The sequence below is a fragment of the Dromiciops gliroides genome, chromosome 3 (genome assembly GCF_019393635.1).
Source record: "Dromiciops gliroides isolate mDroGli1 chromosome 3, mDroGli1.pri, whole genome shotgun sequence".
NCBI lineage: Eukaryota > Metazoa > Chordata > Mammalia > Microbiotheria > Microbiotheriidae > Dromiciops > Dromiciops gliroides.
Genome location: NC_057863.1, coordinates 557,718,686 through 557,744,186, shown reverse-complemented (window position 1 = coordinate 557,744,186; position 25,501 = coordinate 557,718,686).

Sequence of the window (25,501 nt, the reverse complement as noted above, 5' to 3'; positions counted from 1 at the left end):
CTGCTGTCTAGGGGAGGGGGGAGGGAGGGGAGGGAGGGAGAAAAATCTGAAATTGTAAAGCATGTATAAACAAAAGTTGAGAACTATCTTTACATGTAACGGAAAAAATAAAATACCTCATACATTAAAAAAAGAAAGAAAAAAAGAAAATCAATAGGAACACAAAAAAAAATATGCATTATAACGTTCTGAAGCCAAAAAAAAAAAAAGAGTGATGGATTAGACAACTGATGAACCCAGAAAGTAAAATGAAAAATTCCTTTTTTACTGTTTTTTGGACATGGCTTATGTGGAAATTTACTTTGCATAACTATATATATATATATATATATGTTTGTAATAGGTTTTGTTTGTCCTTCCAATGTTGTTATTATATAAATTGTTATTGTTCAAAAAAAAAAAAAAGCTGATGAGATCCCCAAGTGAAGTAAGATGGGAGAAGAGAAGAGGGGCCAGGACAGAACACTGAGCTATACCTACAATTGGAGGAAGTGATATGGAGGAGGATCCAGCAAAGGAGACAAAGGAAAATGAGAACTGAGAGAGTGGTATCCCAAAAACCTACAGGGAAGAGATCGACAGTGTCCCAGGCTGCAGAGAGGTCAAGGAGAATGAGCATTGAGAAAAGGCCATTGGATTGAGCAACTAAGTAACTTTGGCTAGAGCAGTTTCATTGGAATGATAAGATCAGAAGCTGGATTGTAAAGGGTTAAGAAAAGAGTGGAAGGAGAGAAATCGAAAGCACCTATTATCATTGTAATTTTTTGAGAGATTTAGTTACAAAGGGGAGAAGAGATATAGAATAAGAATGGGAATGGGAGATATTTTCAGGATGGGAGAGATGGGTAGGCAGAAGAGAATGATCCAGTAGAGGGAAAGATTGTGAAAATAAATGAAAGAGGGGGAAGCTAGGTGGCACAGTGGATAAAGCACTGGCCCTGGATTCAGGAGGACCTGAGTTCAAATCCAGCCTCAGACACTTGACACTTACTAGCTACGTGATCCTGGGCAAGTCACTTAACCCTCATTGCCCTGCAAAAAATAAATAGATATAGATGATAGATAGATGATAGATAGATAGATAGATAGATAGATAGATAGATAGATAGATAGATAGATAGATAGATAGATAGATAGATAGATAGATGAAAGAGTGAGAATGACAAAGTACAATCCATTGGAGGAGATAAGATGAAGAAATGGGATCACTTAAACAAGTAGAAGGGTTAGCCTTGGTAAGGAGTAAAGCCACTTCACCATGTGAGACAAGGGTGAAGGAGAAGACAGCAAGAAGGTACCTGAGTGATAGATGAAGAAGACAGGAGAAGAGGAAGCTTATAGCAAATGGCCGCAATTTTTTTCTGTAAAATATGACACAGGGTATTCAGCAAAGAGAGTGGAGGGAGAGGGAGACATGGAAGGTTAAAGGAGGGATGAGAACGTTTGGAAGAACTGCCATACCGAGTGGGAGAGTGGCAGCAGTGAGGGCCCAGTTGAGGTGATGTATTATAAATTTGTAGTGAAGCCAGTCACAGCAGTTGTGTGATTTCCTCCATCTTCTTTCAGCCACATGTGTAGTAGTGAAGGCAGAGAATGTACAGAAATTAGAATGTACATAGTTGTTTGCATATTATCTCTGCCATTAGAATGTGAGCTCCTTGAGAAAAGGGACCATGTTTTGGCTTTTCTTTATAGGGAAGGAGAAGGGGAAAGGGAAGAGCATAAGGATTTATATTGAAATATATGCCAGGCACTGTACTAAGCACTTTACAAATATCAGCATGTGATTCTCACAACAACCCTATGAGGTAAATGCTATTATTGTGTCCAGTTGAGGAAACTGAAGCAAACAGAAGTTAAGTGACTTGCTCAGGGTCATATAGCTAATAAGTATCTGGGGTTACATTTGAACTCGAGTCTTCTTGACTCCTGGCCCAGTGCTCTATCCACTCCCCCACCTAGCTGCTAGAATTTAACACACTTCCTAGCACATGCTTAAAACTTTCTGACTGACAAGAGTAGGGGATGGGGGTTTCACATATTAACATGACTCAAACCCTTAACCTGAAAGGATGAAACTTTAATGTGCAATTTTAGTCATCACCAGAACAATTATACAAAAATCTCACTACCAAATGACACTGTATAGAACAGAATTTAGCATGAATCCGTGCTTGACATTGTTATTCATCCTTAATTTTGAAGAGGACCAGTGTCATCACAGGGTGATGTCTTGACTTCTGTATGAATTGGATTTCAGTGAGGCCGAGTTGCACAGTCGTCAGCCTCATTCTGTCTTCCAGAGTCATTGAAGTCCACTGGCAAGACAAAAGTCAGGATGACTTGCAGTGGTCCAGGATGTAGTGGATGGATGTTCTTGGCATCTTCAATGTCTGGCCAAGCTCTAAGCACTCCACAGCACCTACTTCAGCCACCTTCATGACTGTTGGAACAAATTATTTTCATATACCCATTTCACCCAGGAACCTTTTCACATGCTTGAGGTAGACAGCCCACCTAACTCATCAAGGGAGTTTGAAGCCTGTCAGTTATCCTCAACCTAGCTTAGTCTGTCTTCCAAGACAGTTTTACTAGTGTGTGGCTGCTGCACATGCCACAGCTTCTTGGAGCCACAGGTAAGAATTGGGGGACAGATGGATACCAAAGGTAGATGAGCAGCCCTGAAAAGGGCTCAGCAAGTCCTCACAGCAGAGATGCTTCTAGTACCTGTACACCTCATACACCCATGCTTGACATAATAGAAAGGGCACTGTACCTCACATTTCAAGACCAGTATTGAGTCCTGGCTCTGTCACTAGCAATGACTATGGGCAAGTAATTTTGCCTTTCTTGGCCTCCAACTGCTCATCTATAAAATGTAGCTAATAAAACTTACACAACCCACCTCAAGAGGCTTTGTACACTTCAAAGTATTCTAGAAATATGAGCTATTATGATAATTAGCAAGCCGAGCAATGGACCCCAGTGAAGGCATTATAACAAGGCTCTGGTGAATTATTATTAGCAGCACCCTTCCAATTATTTAACTCATTTCATAGGAAAGCACCAGTGAAATGCTTAGAGGAGGAGGTGGCTTTTATTAGTATCATGTGATGAGTTGAATAGAGACGAGGAGGCTACTTCTGCCAGCCCAACATAAAAGGAAGAAAGGGGAGGGGAAAAGCAGTAATTTTCTTTGCTCCCTATTCATGCTCAAGTAGAGGTAGCTAGAGGACCAATGGTGACCAAAAAAACCTTCCAAAAAGCAAATTGGCAGAAAGAAGAGATTCTAATTCCAGAAGAAAAAAATCAGTCAGGCAACGTGAGTGGCATTTCAAAGATGGCCCCAGGGGCCCTGGAAAGTGAAGTCAATAACCTATCTAGGCCAGATGGGATTCACCCTAGTGTGTCACAGGAGTTATATAAGGTCCTGGCAGGAGCTGGATGCTCCCCTTTGCAATGTCACTGAGGCAGCTGGAAATGGGTCTGGTCTAAGGCAAACGTATGACAGCGTCCTAACAAAAAAACCTATGACAGAGTCAGACAAAGAAAAAGGAGAAAGAGAGGGACAGATGGAGTGTGATGGAGGAAAGCAGAGAGAGAACAGAGCAGAAGAAAAAGAAGAAAGACCAAGGAGGGCAGAGAGATAAGGTGACATGGAAGGACTGGGAGAGAAGAGTGAGAAAGAATGAGACAGAAAGGAGAAGAAACAGAGGGCTGGAGAGAGAAAAGAGATGGGAAAGGCAGCAAGAGAAAATAGAAACAGAAGCAGAAAGGAGAAAGAAAAGGAGAGAAAAGAGACAGCAAAAGAGAGAAGAGCAACAGAGAAGGAGAGGGGGGAAAGGAAAGGAAACAATGTGAAGAACAAACATTTCTTTGTTTCCTTCATATTTCTAAAAGACAGAGAAGGAAGCAATGCAAGTATATTGCCTTCCTCATGCCCCTGTAAAGGAACCAACTCACTCACATCCCTTAACATGAGAACAGGCAAACAAGCATTCTGATCAATTAACTCACACTAAGGTCATAAAGAAAATGAAATTTTGGAAGCATTTGAACTTTAAAAGAGAATTATAGAGAGAAGGCAAATTTTAATCCAAAGGAATGACTTTTCTAGTAGTTTAGCTACAGGTATTAGAACACATAGGCCCAGCAAAGGGGCATTCTTGACATCATTCCATCCTATTTTCTTTAACAGATCGATCCCTCTATCTCACTCCCTCATTTCTCTTCAATCTCTCCCTGTCTACTGGCTTCTTCCTTGCTGCCTAAAAACACACCCATATCTTCTCACATCCTAAAAAAACATGTATTTGATTCACTTATCCCTGCTAGCTATCATTTGATATAGCTCTCCTCCCTTTACTAGCCAAATTCCTTGAGAAGACCATCTACACTCACTACTTCCATTTCCTTTTCTCTCACTCTCTTCTAAACTCTTTGCATTCAGGCTTCTGACTTGATCATTCAACTGAAACTCTCTTTTCAGTCTTATCAGTGACTTCTTAATTGCCAAATCTAGAACCTTTTCTCAATCCTCATCTTACTTGACCTCTCTGAAATCTTTTACACCATTGATCACCCTCTTCTCCTGGATACTCTCTTTTTAAAATTTTTGTTTTATTTTTAATTTATGGAATAAAACAAGCATTTCTACAACCCAGTATAATTAAAAAGATGATTGTACATGAAACTGCAAATCTACTATATACAACTCACTATTCCTTTTAGATATTCAATAAAGTTATCATGATTTGTTCTGAATGAAAGGCAAATGTCTTTTTTGGTAATATACCTTTTTATTTATAGTTTTGGGTTCCAATTTTTATCCCTCCTTCCCTTCCTCCCCTCATTGTATTGTTGAGAATAGTCAAGTCATTCACAGTTCTTCATCAAACAATATTGCTCTCTCAGTGCACAATGTTCTCTTGGTTCTGCTCACTTCACTATACATCATTTAATACGTGTCTTTCCAGGCCTTTCTGAAGTCATCCTGCTTGTATTTCTTATAGCACAATAATATACCATGCCCATTACATACCACAGGAATGACCATCAATTGGAGAATGGCTAAACTACTTTTTATCAAAAGCAGTGAAACCAATTTATTTTTTTAAATAATAAATATTTTTATTTAAAGTTTTCAGCTTCAAATTTTATCCCTCCTTCCCTTCCTCCTTCCCCTCCACCTTCCCTGAGGTGTTAAGCAATCAGATATAGGTTATACATATACAATTATGTAAAACATTACTATATTAGTAATTTTGTATAAGAAAACTTGAATAAAAAAATGAAAGAAAGTGAAAAATAGCACATTTCATTCTGTTTAATCAATATCAGTTCTTTCTTTGGAGTTAGATAGTATGCTTTATCATTAGTCCTTTGGGATTGTCTTGGATCATTGTATTGCTAAGAATAGGAAAGTCATTCACAGCTCTTCATCAAACAATATTGCTGGATTTATGAAAATCATTTAAATAGTGGAATGGAGGGTGGATTGGAGGATAGACTTGAGAAAGGCTATTTAGAATATTTTTGTAATAGTCCGTAGTAGAAGTGATGAAGGCATAAACTGATGAATATGTGAGGGCTAGAGAAATGGGAACAAATAGGAGAGGCTTTGTAAAGGTAGAAATGATAATATTTGCCAATGAGATAGATATGTGGGATAAGTGATAGTGAAAAGTAGAGGACAACACCAAGATTGAAAACCTGGGAGATTGGGAGGACAGTAATTCCCTTAATAGTATTAGGGAAGTTTGAAAGAGTTTGAAGAGAAAGATAATGAGTTAATTAAACATATTGAACTTGAGATGCCTATGAGACTTCCAGTTTGAAATGTCTAACAAACATTTGGAATTCATAAGAGTGGTCAAGGCTGTTTGTATAGATCTAGGTATAGAAAAGAGATGATAACTGAACTCTTGGGACTTGATGAGATCAACAAGGGAGATTTATAGAGAGAAAATAGAAGAGAGCCCAGGTCAAAGCCTTGGGGTACATGTGCATGAACAGAGGGGAGGAGCTGGAAAGGTAATTAACAACTTAGCACAAAATATATAAAACCTTTCCCAGGCTACAAACTCCCTAAAATTTAGAATCAACCAAGTAGAAGCTAATGACTCCATGAAAGAAGAAATAGTAAAACAAAAAACTGAAAAAAATAGAAGAAAATATAGTATTTCATAGAGAAAACAACTGACCTGAAAAACATATTGAAGAAAGATAATTTAAGAATCATTGGACTACCTGAACATCATGACCAATAAAAAGAGTCAAAATAATTATCATGTAGACAGAGGGGTGAAAGACAGAGTGCAGATTAAGATATATTTTTTGGATGTGACCTCAACAATGCCTCAGAAACCTATTCAACCTGTGAAACTCAGTTCAGCCCAGGAATTCACCTCTAAAAGTAGAAGTTTCTTTCACCCTTGTAGTCTCTGATTGGATGGACCCTCCCAGAACCTGCACTTAAGGCAGGTGTCCAAGCATGCAATGTCTTCATTCCTCTCCTATCTGTACCCCAGACTTTCTCTACCATGCCCTTCAAACCAGGTACCTACATTTTTTACTTTCTTTTATATGTTGCCTTCCTCCATTATGTAAGCTCCTTGAAGGCAGCAACTATCTCTATATTTGCTTATATTTGTATTCCCAGAACTTAGCACAGTGCCTGGTACATAATAATCATTAATAAGTGTATGTTGATATGAGTTGATTATACATGTTTGTAACCAGAATTTTGTTTTCCTTTCTTTCATATTTGAGGAGGTAGGTAGAAAGGAAGGAGGAATAGAAGGCATATTTTTACTGAATGTAAACAAATAAAATCCAATTTTTTTTAAAGTATCCAACATATTATCTTAATGAGATCATGCTCATTGAATTTTACATATGAAGAAACTGAGCCTCAAAGTGACTTGCCTAAGGCCATAGTCTAAGTGGCAGAGCTAGAACTGAGACCTCTGAATCCAGAGCCAATGTTTATTCTGCTATACCACACTGTCTCTCTGTAGACACTAAGTTGGGTAGGCTGGTGGAGGAGTAGAAGAGCACTTTAGGCATGGAGTGGTTCATGGAGAATCTACTCTCAGTCTCTCTGTCCCCAGGGTTATGTTTATGGTTCAGTTTTGAATTGAGAGCAGAGTTACATTATCTTATAGGGCAAAATGCGGAGGATTCCAGTACCCTAGGTCACCACCTTTGTTGCTACCACCTAAGAGTTTAGGGTTAATTCATGTAGTAATGAATGACCCAGAGAATGGAGTCATCCTTCATCTCCCACATTCTTATCATCTCAGTAATATGTAAAATAGATTAAATGATCTATGAGGTCCTTTCCTACTCAATAGCTCAGAATTCCATGAAGAGTCCTCTCAAGTATAATGCTGGCTAGAGTACTTCATTACAGGTGTTGAAGATAATATGGGTAGTAAGTATTGACAAGGAATATAAACACAGGTCTTCTCAATCATGTTTGACTCTTCGTGACCCCATTTGGGGTTTTCTTGGAAAAGATTGTAGAGTTGTTGCCATTTCCTTCTCCAGGTCATTTTACAGATGAGGAAACTGAGGCAAACAAGGTTAAGTGGCTTGCCCAGGGTCACACAGCTAGTAAGCCTCTGAGGCCAGATTTAAATTCAGAAAGATGAGTCTTCCTGACACCAGGCCCTGCACTCTATCCACTTAACCACCTAGCTGCTCTGGTACATAGATTACTATGTACTTCCTTATGTATTTCCTTTGACCCTGCCATCCCTACAAGGTATTTTCTCCTTCACTGCTAAGCTTCTAGAATGAGTACAGTTGCTGCCATTACTCATTTAACCCTCTCTCCAGTGACCTTTGAAAGATCAAGTTCAATGGGTTTTTCTTAATCCTTTTTTCCTCAGTCTTTGATGTCTCTTCATCATCTGGTACTTTTATCTACCACTTTTCTTTTCAATGCTTTCTCCCCTTTGTTTTCTGTAACATTATTATCCCTGTTCTCTTACTTTCCTCACCAATGCTTTGCTGCCTTTTCAGCATCCTCCTCCCATGCAACCACTAAGTATGTGTGACCCTCCCTCCCCAAAGCTATATCTTTATATCTGTAACGATATCTCCTCTCTATCTACACCCTCTTAGTGATCTTATCCACTCCCACATATTTAATTATCATTTCTATACTCATGAATATCAAATTCAATTCATTCAATAAACATTTATTAAGTGCCTAAGCACTGGGGATAGAAAAAGAGGCAAAAGACAGTCTCAGCCCTCAAGGAATTTACAGTCTGGGTTGGGGGGGGGGGGGAAGTGGAGGAGACAGCATGCAAACAATTATATATAAAACAAGCTATATACAGGACAATAGGAAAAAAAACAACAGAGGTAAAGCGCTGGAATTAAGAGGGGCTATGGAAGGTTTCCTATAGGAGGTGGGATTTTAGTTGGGATTTAAGGAAGCCAGGAGGTCAGTAGCAGGAGCAGAGGAGGGAGAGCATTCCAGGCACAGGGGACAGCCAGAGAGAAAGTCAAGAGATTGTGTCTTGTTCACGGAACAGCCAGAAGGCTAGTGTCACTGGATCAAAGAGTACACATGAGGGAGTAAGGTGTAAGAAGACTGGAAAAGGTAAGGGGCAGGACTAGGTTATAAAGAGCTTTGAACATGTCAGAGAGCATTTGTCAAAGAGCATTTCCTATTTGCTCCTGGAGGCCATAGAAAGCCAGTAGAGCCAATCAAAAGTCTCCTGCAATAGCCCAATCATGAGGTCATGAGGACCTGACCTAGAGTGGTGGCAATTTCAGAGGAGAGAAGAGGAAGAATACAAGAGGACTGGGCAGCAGATTGGGCAGCAGATGGGAATTAGGGAGAGGCAGGGCAAGAGAGGGACAGTTGAGAAAGAGTGAGAGGAGTCAAGGATGACACATAGGTTGCAAGCTTGGGAAACTAGGAGGGCGATAGTACCCCCAACAATCATAGGGAATTCAGAGAGGTGGGAGAGCTTTGGGATGATAAAGATAATGAATTCAGTTCTCAACATGTCAAGTTTAATACTCTATGGGGTATCCAACACCTAGCACACTGCTTTGTATGTAGTACCCGTTTAATAAACACTTGTGGAATTAAATTGTGGAAAGCACACTAGACTTGGAATGAGAAGGGAGATGGGTGTGATTATCTATTCTAACACTTACTAGCTATGTGTCTTTGGACATGCCACTGAAGTTTTAGAGCCATTTTTCCTTATTTATAACATGGAGACAACTATACTTGCATTGTCTACCTCAAAGAGGTGGTGTAAAGAAGAAATTTTGGAGACCTTAAGGAGCTATGGGAATGTGAGTTATTATTAGTTGTTTATGTTGCTCAAGGCCAGGTGACTTCACCTGCTCCTTCTTGCCCTGTCACTACCTCAGCTCGCTCGCTCTCTCTCGCTCTCTCTCTCTCTCTCTCTCTCTCTCTCTCTCTCTCTCTCTCATTCAGCACACGACTCCAATGCCACTCAAGTTCAGTGATAGCAGAGATTTTCATTCTGAGAGCCTCTTCCTTCAGTCTGCCTGTAAGAAAGGATGGGCCCCATCCTCCTTCTGAGAAGGTCACCTAAGACTCGCACAAATGTGGAGATGGGCATGGTGCCAAGAAAAACCCATCTGTGGGATTCCTGTCATAAGATATGGCAGGTCAAATTAAACAAGCATATTTACAAAGACTGGCAGGATTTATTGTGGGGAGGGGGGAGATCATTTGTTGCCAACACAGGCTGCCCATCCTGCCTATAGTTTGACTTACTATACCTGTCAAGGATAAAGCCAGAGATTAGGTAGGTTTTACTATTCCCACATTGCTGTTGCAATGTTGCCACATTCAGCAGTGTTGCCACATTGCTGAATACATCAACAGTGGCCCAGAAAGTAGAATAAGTAACATATAATTTCTTTGATACTATCTAGTGGTCAAGAAAAATGAGGATGGAGGTCAAAAGAAGCATATGGAATGGAATGGAATTCATAGGGATGATTACAAGGCTTGGACCTGGAAGGCGCTTTATTGAACAACCTCCTTTCCATTTTTTTTTTTTGCAGGACAATGAGGGTTAAGTGACTTGCCCAGGGTCACGCAGCTAGTAAGTATCAAGTGTCTGAGGCCAGATTTTAACTCACATCCTCCTGAATCCAGGGCCAGTGCATTATTCACCTAGCTGCCCCCGGGTTTTTTTTGTTTGTTTTTGTTTTGTTTTGTTTGTTTTATAGCTTCAGTTGTGCTTTACTTTTTTTCTTTTCTTTTTCTTTTTGGTGGGGCAATGAGGGTTAAGAGACTTGCCCAGGGTCACACAACTGGTAAGTGTCAAGTGTCTGAGGCCGGATTTGAACTCAGGTCCTTCTGAATCCAGGGCCGGTGCTTTATCCACTGTACCACTTAGCTGCACCCCCCCCACACACTTTCTGTTTAATACAATATCTCCATTTCTCAGATATGGAAACTGATGGTCCTTTAAATCGCTTATCCAATGTCACACAGGCCTGACCCAGGCTTCAAACCCAAGCCCTCTACCTCAAAATCCAGGGCTTTTTCCACCATGCCATTCCACTGCTTTTGAGAGGGGTTAAATCTAACTAGGTGAAATTGAATATGGTACAACCTGACTGCATTCAGGCATCTTTCTTGGGTGGGTGGAGCTTTCTAGGAGTTGAATTGTGGCAGATATTTCTGAAACTGGGACTATTCTTACCCTTACTTTGCAATAGTAAAGTAGCCTGGTCTCCCAAAGCAGGAGAGAAAGGATTCTACGTTATGGTAAGCTAGATGACTATTTTGGATATGTTCATTTTAGAGGGTTTGTGTATCTGTGTGTCCCTGCCTAAGAGCACTCTATGTAAAACTCTGCGACTGGATTCTCCACCAATTCTATTTTTAAAAACAACAACAACAACAATACTGCCTGTATCTCTCTAGCAAATCTGTTATGTCAATGGACTCTTAGCTCAAGATCTTTTCTGTAATGAACAATAGGCTGCTTGGCGGGCTGAGCCACACTGAGCAGACAGTTTTGCTCAAGAGAGAAGCATTTAATGAGGACTAGCAAGAACATGGACTTCAGGGAAAATGTCTAGCACAGTACAAACATTTGAATCCATCAAAATGGCTTTGAAAAATTGAGACCCTAATCCTTAACAGTAAAGCATTCCTCTAAATTGGATGGAATTCAATTACCTCTCCTGGGCCCAGCTGGACCTACCTTGAGGTGGAGCGGGGTGGGGGAAGAAAAGGAAGACAAAAAGGAAAGGGAGAGAGGGAAGGAAAGGGAGGAAGGGGAAGAGAGGGGAGGGAAGAAGGGGAAGAGAGGCGGGGGGGGAGAGAGAGAGAGAGAGAGAGAGAGAGAGAGAGAGAGAGAGAGAGAGAGAGAGAGAGAGAGAGAGAGAGAGAAAGCACAGAGAACCTTAGCTCGTGTTCCCCTAAAAGACAGTACAGAAATAGTGACTAGAGAATACTTTTATTTGTCTTTAAGTTCTGCCTAAAACTTCCAGTCTAGCTTAATCATATTATAAGTTCCTAGTCAGAAAGAATGTACGTCTCCCCTCAGCTCCAAGATTAGAGATAATATGATACCTTCTGCATTCTAAACCCTATGCCTGATGTACTCTGAGTCAATGGAATGTCCCTTTTTCTTCAAAGGACAAGATAGTTTTGACAAAAAGGGCCTGTCTTATTAAAAATGGAAAGCAGCCTTATCAATTCAGCCACTGGGGCCCAACCTTCAAAGATCTAAGCAAGTGGTACAAGTCACCACCCCTTTGCCAAACAGTCAAAAGATAAGGAAGAATTCATTGATAATTTTGATATTTCTAAGTACTGTTGAGCAATAAGGCCCCTAAATAGCAACCATAATAATTGATTACAAGATGCATAATTTTTGACATGGCAGTTTTTCATATAGGGACATCAAAGTAGCTTAGTGGATAGAATGCTGGTCCTGGAGTCAAGAAGACCTGAGTTCAAATCCTCGGAAACCTACTAGCTGTGTGACCCTGGGCAAGTCACTTAATCTCTTTTTGCCTTAATCCGATGGAGAAGTAACTGGCAAACCACTACAGTATCTTTGCCAAGAAAACCCCATAGATAGTATTGGTATGCCATGATCCATGGGACAACTGAGTAACCACAATCAAAAAAAGTTTTTCATATGGCCAGTTTAGAGGTTCAAAATCAAAGAATCAGTAATTGCTGTTTATTAATTAGCAGCAAAGGGATTATTATGTTTTGTCAGGAAGGTCAGGAAAATAAGAAATTCTGAAGTACCAAGGCCAAAAAAATGCCAAGGTGATGCCTTATGCTCTTTCTAACATTCCCACCCACTCATTCCAACACTCAGCATGGAAGACAGCCTTGAGTGGCATTTTTCATTGCTGTTAGCCTATATAACAGAGTCAGCCAGTGGGAAGGAGGCTGGAATATTTTATATTAAACCAATCTGAGCATGATTAGAAGGCCTGAGTAAGAACATAATGAGTATAGGAGAGACACCAGCTGAATGTGGGAGGTATGATATAGCGATGACACCCTCCTTATTTAGTGTTGAAGTTTCTCTCCTTGTACCACCACTGTGGATTATGGAGGAGTATCCAGAAGTGGCTAATCCAGAGCCTACACACAAGGTACATCACTTATACATTTACTAATGATAGCTGACCAATTGTTGCCATCAACCCTGCCTCACTTAAATCCAATTCAGTGCAAGTCATGACATCACCTCCCAATGGCATGGTCCTCTTCCAGAATGAAGGACAAACAATAACAGCGACTGTTTCCAACAGGTGGGTAATCCTGAGATCACTAAGAAGGAAGAGTAGCACCCCACCCTGAGCCCTAGATGACTGGAGCTGCTTCCAGCGAAGCTCCCACAGACATCATCAGGGGAGTAACCCTTGTGGGGGCAGGACTTGGCAGATACTTCTGGAAAGTGCTGCTGTCCCTACCTCCTCAGCCCCAGCTACTGAAGACTCCCCCAAAGTCCTCACTACCAAAGCCCCTAGCATTGTCAAATGGTTCATCACTAGATATGCTTCTAACCATGGAATAACATTAAAGAAGATGCATGGGGCAGCTAGGTAGCACAGTGGATAAAGCACTGGCCCTGGATTCAGGAGGATCTGAGTTCAAATCCAGCCTCAGACACTTGACACTAGCTGTGTGACCCTGGGCAAGTCACTTAAACCTCATTGCCCTAAAAAAATGCATTATCATCTGTTTTGTGACTGCTAAACCTTCCTACATTTGATGTCTCCCCCATTAGAATGGGAGCTCTGGGGAGGAGGAGGGATGCTGTTTTGCTTTTTCTGTTTGTATCTTGAGTGCTTTGGGCATAGTATGCATTTAACAAAAGTGCTTTTTTTATTCATTCATTAAACTCCTTTTTCTTTCAGAGGACTGTATTAGGCACTGAGATACATACAAAATTTAGAAAGCCCTCATGAAGCTTACTCTTGTTCAGGAAATAAGACACTTGAACTGGGAAGGTAAGGGGTGATGGAGACAATGGTCTGATCCAGTCAACTGTTGTCCTGATTTACAACAGCCAAGTTGATTCCCAGACCCCCTCCTACCCCACAAATCACCAAGAAAGGAGCTTCAGTAGGGGGCATCAGTCATTTGGTGATATGCTGGACTTCATAGAAGGGTTCATAGATTCAATGAGTTTTAGAGCTGGGAGCAATTTTTGAGATCATCAAGACAACCCCTTCATTTTACAGATGAGGAAACTGAGGCCCAGAGAAGCAATTTGCCCAAAGTCACAAAGGCATTTAGTGATATGGCCAGGACTAGGACTCAGGTCTTCCAAATCCCAGTCCAGTGATCTTTCCACTGCACATCTGTCATCTCCCCAAATCCTGAATGAATTGTGATTAGGCAGCTAGGTAGTACAGTGGTTAGAGCATGGGTCCTGGAGTCAGGAAGACCTGAGTTCAAATCTGACCTCAGACACTTACTTAGCTGTGTGGTCCCTGAGCAAGTCATTTAACCTGTTTCCTCCCTTGTAAAATGGGGATAATAATGGCACCTACCTCCCAGGGTGGGGATCAAATGAGTTGACAATTGTAAAGCACTTAGCATGGTGCCTGGCACATAGTAAATGCTATATAAATGTTAGCTATTATTATAATACAATTGTTATTTCATGGACATTCTAAGAAATGCATTACCATGTTCTCTCTATATTTACATACGGGGCTACCTACATGCTGCTTTTTCCTGTAGAAATTTAGCTTTAAAATTCATTTGTATTAACATAGAGCAAGTCTTATCCATAAGCAGTAGGTACATGGAGTCAGAAAACCTGGGGTTAAATCTCACCTCCGACAGCTGTTAGCTGTGTGACCCTGAGCAAATAACAACTGATCTGTGCCTCAGATGGCTCCTTCAAATATTGAAATATGGGGCAGCTAGATGGGGCAGTGAATAGAGCACTGGGTCTGAAGCCAGAAATGCTTGAGTTCAAATGCCATCTCAGATACTTAGTAGCTGTGTTACCCTGAGCAAGTCCTTTTTGCCTCAGTTTCCTCATTTGTAAAATGATGATAACAATAGCACCTATTTCCCTAGGTTGTTGTGAAGATCAAATGAGTTAATAATTATAAAGTGCTTAGTACAGTGCCTAGGACATAGTAAGTGCTGTATAAATGTTATATTTATATATGATACTTTATATTATGTTACCATGTATTATATGTAATAGTTATATTGCTATATAATGTTATATACATATAAATGTTGCATATCAAAAAGATTTTATTGTGATGATTAAAATATGAGAGATGGTTTCTGGATAAATAATCACTTTATTAATAGACTGGCAGGTTATTAATAAAAGAATGGTCAATGGTTGTCTCTCTCAGACCAAAGACCAAAATGGCAATGGACTCACAGTTTATATAGCCATCTAACTGTAGCAGGTCCATCATATAGCAATTGAATCTAGTTGGTTGACATGACAGGATGTGGGTTATATTGAAATGAAATCTTGGGTACACAACTTGGGTCACTCAAATTTTGGTCAAAAAAGACATCAGAGAAAGAATGTAGACCCCACCCAAGCTGATTGGAGTACAATGGTTTTCACCTAGGTGTGGTTTGGTGAAGGCTAAATCTCATCAGTATAGTTCTTCAGAAAAAAAAAAACCCTGAAAGGAACACTATTATGCTGTAAGAAATGATGAGTAGGCAGATTTCAGAAAAACCTGGAAAGACTTAAGTGAACTGATGCTGAGTGAAGTGAGCAGAACCAGAAGATCATTGTACACAGTAACAGCAACATTGTGTGATGATCAACTGTGATAGACTTAGCTGTTCTCAGCAATACAATGATTCAAGACAAATCCAAAGGACTCATGATAGAGAATGTCCTCCACATCCAGAAAAAGATCTGTGGATTCTGAATGCAGATTGAACCATACTGTTTCTACTTTTGTTTTTGTTTTTTTTGTTGTTGTTGTTGTTGTTTTTTTCTTTTTTGAGGTTTTTCCCTTTTGTTCTGATTCTTCTTTCACATGATTAATGCAGAAATATGTTTAATGTGATTGTACATGTATAACCTATATGAAATTGCTTTCTGCCTTGGGAAGGGGGAGGGAAGAAAGGGAGGGAGAAAAATTTGAAACTAAAAATCTTATGAAAACAAATGTTGAAAACTATATTTATGTGTAACTGGAAAATAATAAAATACTTTTAAGATTTTAAAAAAACCTGAAGGGCAAAAGAAGCAGTGGAGTACTGAATATCCCCAAGATGTCAATCATTTCTCACATTATTATCATCATTAAATATACACCTAGCACTGTTGGGAAATCCAAAAAATATTTGAGACAGGGTATGTTCACTCTAGGAATTTAAAATCTTGTTATGAAAACAAAATATTCATACACAAAAAAGACAGTATATAAAGAATGTTAGAGTGGAAGGGGCCCTTGGAAGTCTTACAGTCCACCTTCTCTTGACTCTACAGCATCCCCCATCTGTAGTCATCCAGACTTTGCTTGAAGACCTCCGATCATGGTGAACTCACTACTTCTCAAATCAGCACATTCCAATTTTGAGCATCAATACCTAAGTGTTAGGAAAGGCTTCCTATACTAAATTGAAATCTGCCTCCCTCCAAATTGTACCAACTTGCCCTAGAGTGTCACAACAGTGAACAGTGGATAGTTGGCTGGTTCTAGAGTCAGAGACCTGCATTAAAACCCTGCCCTTGTCACATACTACATCTATATTTGTGGGTAAGTCATTTGACTTCTCTGGGTTTCAGTTTCATCATCTCTAAATTGAGTAGTAAATACCTCTTGCACCTACCACACTGTTGGGAGTTCCAAGTGAAATAACATATTAAATCCCTTTACACAATTTAAGGAGCCTATACTTGTGGCTGGTAACTCATCGTTTTGCTAAGGGCAAGTAGAATAGCTTCAATCTTTCTTCCACATAAGTCATTTAAATACTTGTAGGTAGTGATTATATCCTCCCTGAGAAGATAAAAAGAAATCCCACAGTGTCTAGGGTCTGTTGGCACATCTTCCCACACTGACCCCTCCTCCCACTGGTGAGTTCTTTCCAAGATCTTCATTGTGGGGAAGGGGCCTGGCAAGACATCTTTCATAAGCTTCTTGGTCATACCTCTGACACTCCAGACTTCACCATAATTCCCCATTCAGGTACCTCTCTTCTCCCTCTACCCCATTTCAACTTTCTCAGAGAAGTTAATGACTTGCACATATCACAATATAGCTAAAAAGGAACTGGAATACAAAGCCAGATGTCCGTATTCCAAATCTTCTTTCCACTATATTACTGTTCCCTACAGCACTTGGCACCTACTAAGTACTTTTAAGAAATGCCTTTTCATTCTTTTATTCATTCATTTCTTTTCCAGACAGGCAGACAGCTAGCTGTGTGAGTGTAAAAGGGTAGAAATATAGTCCTGAATAGGTATATGGATTTAATGTCTTACAAACCCTGCATGCTTTCTAGGAAGCAAGTGCTGGTTTTTCACCTGGTATCTCTTTTGAAGCTTTCAGATCTTGGGAGGGCAGAGGACAGAAATGTGGCAGAGCATCAAATGCCATTTCTTTGAAATTTAAGAGGGAACAAATGCTTGACCAGGCCTCTGACAAGATGGCAGTCATGAGAGCTACATATCTGAAGGGAAACAATAGCAGCAAAAACCATTTGGCTAATGGGCAGCAGGCTCCTGGGGCTATCTGGGGCCAAGAAGTGTCGGTATTGTTTGGAAAGCTGCTTCATCGGCATTCTCTCAACCTACAAGAGAAAGAGAAAGACAAATTGGCAGCATGGTTGTTCACAGAAACAAAGGGGTCTTCACCTGATAAAAAACCACTTCAATTACTAAATGGTGCACAGGACCTGAACCCCAAGGATCTGTGCTCACTGCTAATTGGTGGCACTGGCTGACAGCTGTTAAAATTAATCATAGTAGCGGGGCAGCTAGATGGCGAAGTGGATAGAGCTCCGGCCCTGGATTTAGGAGGACCTGAGTTCAAATCCGGCCTCAGACACTTGACACTTACTAGCTGTGTGACCCTGGGCAAGTCACTTAACCCCAATTGCCTCACCAAAAAAAAAAAATTAATCATAGTAAAGCCCGGCCATTGGACCTGCAAGTCTGACCTCTTTGAAAAGGGAAGTGGGAATGAGGAGAAAGTAAATAATTAAACGTACATTTATGTAGTGCTGTGGGATTGTGAAACACTTTGAGCAGTAGTTTGATTCTGGGAATGGAATTTAGGGTTAGGATTCAGAGGGTCTAGGTTCAAACCCTGCTCCTATTACTGGCTACCTACATGATGTTGGGAAAGTTGTTCAACCTCCCTAGGCCTCAATTTCCTCACCTATAAGAGATTCAACTAAAGCATTTCGAAGATATCTTCCCATTCTAAACCCCATGCTCCAGCCTTCACTGATCCCACTTAAATCATTAAGCATCTTCCCTCTAATCATTATCTCCAATTTAACCTGCATACATCTTATTTGCATGTCATTATTTTCATATTGTCTCTATAATGAGCCTGTGAGCTCCTTCTTTTGTCTATCTTTGTATCCCCAGAGCTTGGCACAGTGACTTGCAAATAGTAGGCATTTAATAAATGTTTACTTGACTGACCAACTATTTCATTTGAGCCTTACCACAACCCTAGCCTAGACTTTAAGCTTCATGAGGAGAGTGACCATACCCTATCTAAGCTTTCTATCTCCCTGGGTGCTGAGCACCCTCCTCTTCATATAGTACCATGTAGTAGGTACATGGTGAACATTTATTGAATTAAATTTAATTTCTGATTCATTGAGTTCCCAATGGTGAAATATTCAATATTAAAATAGGGCCTGCCAAAGGCCTCTGTGCATAGTAGGTACTTAATAAATATTTGTTGAATAAATGGATGGATGGATGGATGGATGGATAGACAGACAGACAAAAAGGATATTTGTTAAATGCTTACTCTAAGCCAAGTCATGTGCTAAGCACTGGGAATGCAAAAAGGAGCAAAAATGGGGGGAGCTAGGTGGTGAAGTGGATAAAGCACTGGCCCTGGATTCAGGAGTACCTGAATTCAAATCCAGCCTCACATACTTGGCACTAACTAGCTGTGTGACCCTGGGCAAGTCACTTAAACTCAATTGCCTTACCCCAAAAAACAAGCAAACAAACAAATGAGGGGGTCAGGCCAGGTGTTCTCTAAGAACCCTTCTGGTTCCTGAAGTTTTAGGATTCTTAATGTTTTCCTATGTTGCTGCTAATTGAAAAAATATATATGCTTCTGCTTCTTTCAGCGTCCTCAAGATATTCACATAGAGCAAACCTCCTATTTCAGCAAACATTTATAAAGTGCCTATTATCTGCAAGAACCTGTACTGGGTACTAGAAAAATAAAAACACAATTCCTGCCCTCAGGGAGCTTTCAATCTAACAGCAAAGTGAAATCCTGTACACAAGTACCTATAAAAGTAGAATGCAAAAATGCTAAGGGAATTCAGAGAATTCAGCTGTCAGTATTAGGTCATCCAATGCCATATCCACCTCCCTTGGGCAATCTGCTTCTGAAACAGAAATCAGAATCTAATCTTTATTTAGGCAGAATCTAATCTTTATTTAGCTTTTCATTATTGCTCATTCCATACTGGTATATTTTGCTAAGGAGTAAAAAACAGGTCATAGCCCTACCCTCATTTACCACCCAACCCCCAGCCCTCCATCCACTCTCATCCTCAAGGCAAAGGCACTGCAGCACCTCAAGTTTTCAGACTCACATTCACTGTCAGGAAAATATGTCTTCCTTCACTCCAAGTCCCAGAACCCGCTGCCAGCACTATCAGGTTCTGCACTCAGATTCACTCTCTGGTTCCCTCAAATAGTCTTTATTGAGTAGTGGGGAGGATGATGTGATAAAATCTGCACTTTAGGAAAATCACTTTGGTAGCTGTATGGGGGGAGGGGAGCAGCTAACTGGTGCAGTGGAGAGACTGCTGGGCCTGTCGTCAGGAAGACTCATCTTCCTAAGTTCAAATCTGGCCTCAGACACTTACTTACTAGCTATGTGACCCTGGGCAAGCCACTTAATCCTGTTTGCCTCAGTTTCCTCATTTGTAAAATGAGCTGGAAAAATAAATGGCAAATCACTCTAGTATCTTTGACAAGAATTCCCCAAATGGGGTCATGAAGAGTAAGACACAATTTAAAAAATGACTGAACAGCAAAAAAAGCCCTGTGGAGGTAGAAAGATCAGATAGGATCCTGTTGTAATAATCCAGATGAAAGAAGATAAGAGCCAGGATAAAGATGGTAGCTATTCAGGCCTTCACTACCTCTTCCTTAGACTACTACCCAAAAAAACCCCACCAAACAACCAAAAAAAAAATCCTGATTAGTCTTTCTCCCTCAAGCCTCTCTCCACCCCAATCAATCTTCCACACAGCCACCAAAATAATTTTTCCCAAAGTTCAGATTTAATCATGTCATCTTCCCCCCTACTCAATAAAATCCAGTACTATACTCTCCTATTTCTTTACCTTTGCTTATGCAGATGCTAGATCTGGAATGTTCTCCCACATCTCTACCTATCAACATCACACCCATCCTAACTTGTCTCTCCCCATTCCAAATCCATCTTCCACATTGACACTAAAGTGATTTCCCAGAAACACAGATCTGACCATGTCACCTCCCTACTCCATAAACTCCAATGTCTCCCAATTACCTCCAGGATCAAATTTAAATTTTTGTTCAACATTGTAATTCTTCCCAACTTGTTCTTTTCCTAGCTTTTCAAGTTTCTTACATGTCACTGCCTTCCACACACCCAGTGGTCTGATATGACTGGCTTACTTGCTGTTTCTCATACACAGGGCTCCATCTCTCACCTCTGCACCTTGGCATTGGTTTGTTCCAGGAATTCTCTTCCTGCTCATATCTGCTTCTTGGAATCCTTCTTTTCTTTCAGTATTCAGCACAAGGGCCACCTTCTGAAGGGGACCTTTCCTTCTCCCCCTAGTTGTTACTACCTTCCCCACTAAAGTTTTCTTATATCTTGTTCCCATGTATACTGTTTTAATCTATTTATGTACATGTGATCTCCCCATTAGATTAAAAGCTTCTTGGGAGCAGGATTTTTTTTTGCTTGTTGCTTTGTATTCCCAGAGGTGGTACACAGTAAGTTAGGTTCTATTGACTGGTTGACTAATTGATTCCTATTATTCTGGGATACAGATTGATAATCCACTGTATGACAGTCAGGAGTGAAAAAGATCTTGATGTGAATAGAGTATCAGGGAGAATCAAACAAGTTGAAATTTAATTGGGATAAATATAAAATCTCACACTTGGATTTAAAAAATAAACTTCCCAAGTAAGATATTAGAGACATGCAACTGACAAGTCAGTCTCAGAAAGGTCTAAGGGGTTAGTGGACTTAGTTTAGTTTTTCCTATTATTGTTTGGCAACTTCAGCTGCATCCAACTCTTCATGACCCCATTTGGGGTTTTCTTGGCAGAGATACTATAGTGATTTGCCATTTCCTTCTCCAGCTCATTTTACAGAGTAGGAAACTGAGGCAAATAAGGTTAAGTGGCTTGCCCAGGGTCATACAGCTAGGAAGTATCTGAGACTAGATTTGAATTCAAGAAGATAGGTCTACCTCATTTCAAGCCTGGTGTTCTATCCACTGTGCCACCTAGCTGCTCACAAGCTCAATATAAATCAGTAATATGATGTGGCATTAAGCAAAGCCAATTCCATCTTAGGCTGCATTGAAAGGCAAAATGCCCAGGATTAGGGAAGTGATCGATGTTGTTTGTTGTTGTTGTTGTTGTTGTTATTGTTGTGGTCTATCCTTTGTTCTTGAAGAGGACCAAGACATTCAGGAGGTAATGTTGTAACTTTCAGTGAACGGATTTAAGTGAGGGAAGGCTGTGTAAGGTCACCAACCTCACTCTCTCCTCAAGAGTCATCTGGATCCAGTGGCAAGATATATCTCAGGATGACTGGAGATAGCCCTGGATGTTTTAAGGCAATTGGGGTTAAGTGACTTGACTCGGATCACAAAGCTAGTAAGTGTCTGAGGTGAGATTTGAACTCAGATCCTCCCAACTTCAGGGCCAGTGCTCTATCCACTGTGCCACCTAGCTGCTCCCAAGTGTCAAACTCAAAGAGAAACTGGGCCACTAATAAGAATTACTAGTAAGAAGGATTCCTGCTGCTACATACTGACTTAGAAAATCACATATTATCTATGTGTCCATCATATTTTTATTTGTTTTGTTAAATATTTCCTTATTACATATGAATCTGGTTTGGCCCACACTTGGAAGTGATGCAAACCAAGACCTCAATGCCTTCAATAGCCTGTATTTTTCTGTAGGGTATGTAGGGTATTTTTCTGAGGGTTGCTATGTATGGCAAGATCCCCAGCCAATAGATTGGCATCTGCCAGTTGTATTGAGAAATTCTTGGATAAATGATCCACTGGCCAAGGAGTGGAAACAATCATTTCAATTTTCTTTGTGGTTCTAGACTCTGATCTGCAATCTAAATGGCTTATTGTATTGGCAAACACATCAGAGTTGGACTAAAGAGACCTGCACTAAGGCTCCGGCTCTTTCACTTGCTAGCTTGCCAATGACTTAATTTCTCTGAACCCCAGTTTCTTCATCTTTAAGAAAGGGATAACAATGCTTGTGCTGCCTACCATACAAAATTGTGATAGTGCATGTACTAGTCTTTTAAATACTTTAAAGTGCTATAGAAATGTGAGCTATTGCAATTTTCCTGGGTATAGGAAAGGAAAGAAGAAAATAGGGAGAAAAAAGATCTATACAGAAGCACAATTCCAGATAGTAAGCTAATTATGACCCTTGGATATGCTGTAGCCTTCACACAAAATATATTTTATTCACTCTAGGTTCTGGCGAAATTTCCAGAGAAATGAAGAAACTGGGTGCCACAGTGGAGAGGGCACTAATCTTGCTGTCAGGAAGACAAATTCAAATCAGACAATTACTGTGTGACTCCAGAAAAGGTCACTAAAAACCTGTCTGCCTTAGTTTCCTCATCTGTAAAATGGGAATAAACAACCTCCCAGGGTTGTTTTTTGCAAACTTTAACATACAATATAAATGTCATCTACTATCATTATAATTAGGATTAAATGACAGTCTCAGAGTTGGAAGGGACCTCAGTGATCAAACATCCTTTGGCACACACTTGAATACAAATCTCCTCTACAACTGTCCTGACAGGTAGTTATCCAGTCCTTGCTAGAGGACCTCCAATGAGGGAAAATCAATTACCTCTGCAGGCAGCTTGTGGACAGCTCCAATTGTTGGGAAGTTTTTCTTTACATGAAGCATTAATTTGTCTCTTTACAATTTTCACCCACTCTGACCTCTTGGGCCAACCAGAACAAATCTAATCTCTCTTGTGTGAATACCTAAGGACAATTAGCATGGACCTGCTAAATCTTTTGTTTTTCAGGCTCAATGTCTCTAGTCCCTTCAACCCATCATAAGTCATCAAGATCCTAGCATAATTGTTGTCTATGGTAAGAATATAAGGTGACATAAGGTATAACTGAATAGAGGAGGACCAGACAGACCAGGACAGAATATAATAGAATGAAAAGTAAAGATCTGGAAGAAGTTGGGCTCCGAGTTTTTCAGTATCTTGGTCACTTTTCTCTGGATGCTCTCCAGTGGGTGAAGCAGAAAGAGCCAGAAAGATCTGAATTCAGTTCTATACTAGATACTATCTTTCTTACTCTGGATAAGTCGCTTAACTGTCTCAGTTTTCCTATCTGTAATATGAGCATAATAATAACTCCTATTTCACTAAATTGTTCCAAGAACCAAATGAGATAACATTAATATTTCCTTACAAGACCTTAAAGTGCTTTATAAATGCTAGTCTAGCAGTTACCATTATTATCAATGTACTTTCTAAACTGTGGCACCCAGAACTAGGTCCTACTTTGGGTAGCTAGGTGACACAGAGGATAGAGCTCTGGGCCTGGAATCAGGAAAACCTAAGTTCAAATCCAGCCTCAGACATATACTAGCTGTGTGACCCTGGACAAATCATTTAATCTCGGTCTGTCTCAGTGTCCTAAAATCTAAAGTAGGAAAAATAACAGCACCCAGATCACAGGATTGTTATGAAGATTAAATGAGAAAATATTTGTAGAGTGCTTAGCACAGTACCTGGCATATAGTAGGTGCTTAATAAATGTTTGTTTCCTTCCTTTCCCCAACACAGACACAATATCTCTGATAAAGTGTAACACTATGGCTTTTTAAATCAAGTTAAAGATTCTAAAAGAGAAAAGGGGGGCAGCTAGGTGGCACAGTGGATAAAGCACCAGCCCTGAATTCAGGAAGACCTGAGATCAAATCCAGTCTCAAACACTTGACACATACTAGCTGTGTGACTATGGGCTAGTCATTTAACTCTCATTATACCACCAAAAAAAGGGGAAAAAATAAAGATTCTATTAGCATTTTTGGCTGCCACATCACACTACTGACTCATGTTGAGCTTTCTGTCCACTAACACCCCCAGATCTTTTTAAGACCAACAGTGATCCAATTACACTTCCCCTTCATCTTGAACTTACAAAAGATCTGGCTCAGGATAAATACGTGTTTCATAAAAGCTATTGAATTGAACTGAACTAATTCTTTAACTCCAAGTGTAAGGCTTTTCACTTGTTCCTTTCAAATTTTATCTTGTTTTTACAATGTTAAAACAATAGTAGGAGGAAAAAGCAACATATGGTCCATTTTCCTTCACAGCCTTTCTTCAGAACTTTCCACTGAGAGTTCTTGTTTTGGCTTTGTCTTACCCCAGTTTTTTTACCTTGGACTCAGTTTCCTCCTGAGTCCCTTGAGGAGGTTAGACTAATTGATTTTCAAGGTCCCTTCTAGCTCTGAAATGATGTTATTCTTTTATGTGATGGTCCTGCCATGGGAAGGTAGGTATGTTAGGGAATACTGGAGTACATGGCCCTTGGTTCAATTTCCCACCAGGAAATGTGTGTGTGTTATGAGGGGTACAGCCATAGGAAGCAAGTGTCACTAAACCCTTTCACTAATAATTGCTTTGGCCCAGCAACCTTTTTCAGGACCACGGAGAGCAATTTTCCAGAAGGTCTGGATGAAAGAAAGCACTGGCTTTAAAAAATAAAACAAAAGGCCTTTTTGCCACAGGCTAGCTGTGTAACAATGGGATTCTCTCCCTGGGACTCATTTTCTTTCCCAGTACAATGAAGAAGATGAACACTAGATGATCAAGGAAGCGTAGGAAGGCGTTCTAGGCTTAAAGTCAGTAGATCTGGGTTTGAATCCTGCTTTCTCCTTTTCTATGCTCCATGTTCATGGGTGAATTATTTCACCTGAGGCTCAAGTTCCTCAACTACAAAATGGGGATAATCACACACTATCTATGTGACCATATTATTGTGGGGAAAGTGCTTTGTAAACCTTGAAGTACTATAGAAGCGTTGGGCTATCACCATCATTATTATTGTTTCTGAGTTCTTGCCTAGCTCTAGCATCCTAGGTGCTCACCTACTGAACCATACTAAGAACTCTGTACATCAAAAAGCTTAGAATATGTTAGAGAGCTAGATTTGGATTCCAGAAGACCCCACTTCAAGTCGCCACTCTTAATACATAAATACATAAGGTATTACTACTTTATATAGCAAATAATTAACTTATGGAACTTAGTTACCCAAGAGATGATATAAACTAAAAATAGGGACAATTCATGAAAGGTTTAGATAATGAACAAAAGATATATAATTGGTCATTAAAAGAAACTAACCTATAATTTGTAGTATCATGAATTAAACTGATACTGTGAACAAAACAGATTAGTAACGGGGATGGGGGGTGGGGGCAGGCAAACAGTTGGGAATGGGGGAGCAGTACTAAGACAGTGGTGTGCTAATAAATGTTTA